We start from the raw sequence: 481 nt of genomic DNA, 5'->3' as shown, positions 1-481 counted from the left end.
ATTCTTTTGTGGAGCTGCATTCTTGTCTTCCTGGTGGCCATTTTATTTATTTATTTTATACATATGAAGGGTCTATCTGCATGTATACCTGTGTGGTAGAAGAAGGCATTGGATCCCATTACAGATGGTTGTGAGCCACCATGTGGTTGCTAGGAATTGAACTCAGGACCTCTGGAAGAGCAGTTGGTGCTCTTAACCACTGAGCCATCTCTCCAGTCCATCAGCAGTGCACAAGAGAGGCCGGCTTTCTCCCCTATGCTTCCCTTGCCTCTTTCTGCTTCTTCTATTGTTCTGGACCACACCACCCCAGTGGTGTCAGGAGTGACTCATTGCAGCTTTTATTTGCATTTCTCCAATGATTAATAACAGGAAAAAAAATGCCTGTTCAAACTCTGCCAAATTTTACACAGGGGGTCAGAGCTTTTCTCTTACAGTTGTGAAGCAAGTGGGAGAGAAATCCCACTTGGATCCTAAACTTACT

Source organism: Grammomys surdaster, unplaced genomic scaffold (genome assembly GCF_004785775.1).
Source record: "Grammomys surdaster isolate TR1022 unplaced genomic scaffold, NIH_TR_1.0 126121, whole genome shotgun sequence".
Classification (NCBI taxonomy): domain Eukaryota; kingdom Metazoa; phylum Chordata; class Mammalia; order Rodentia; family Muridae; genus Grammomys; species Grammomys surdaster.
The sequence above is the reverse complement of the archived record's forward strand: the minus strand, read 5'-3'. Positions refer to the sequence as shown.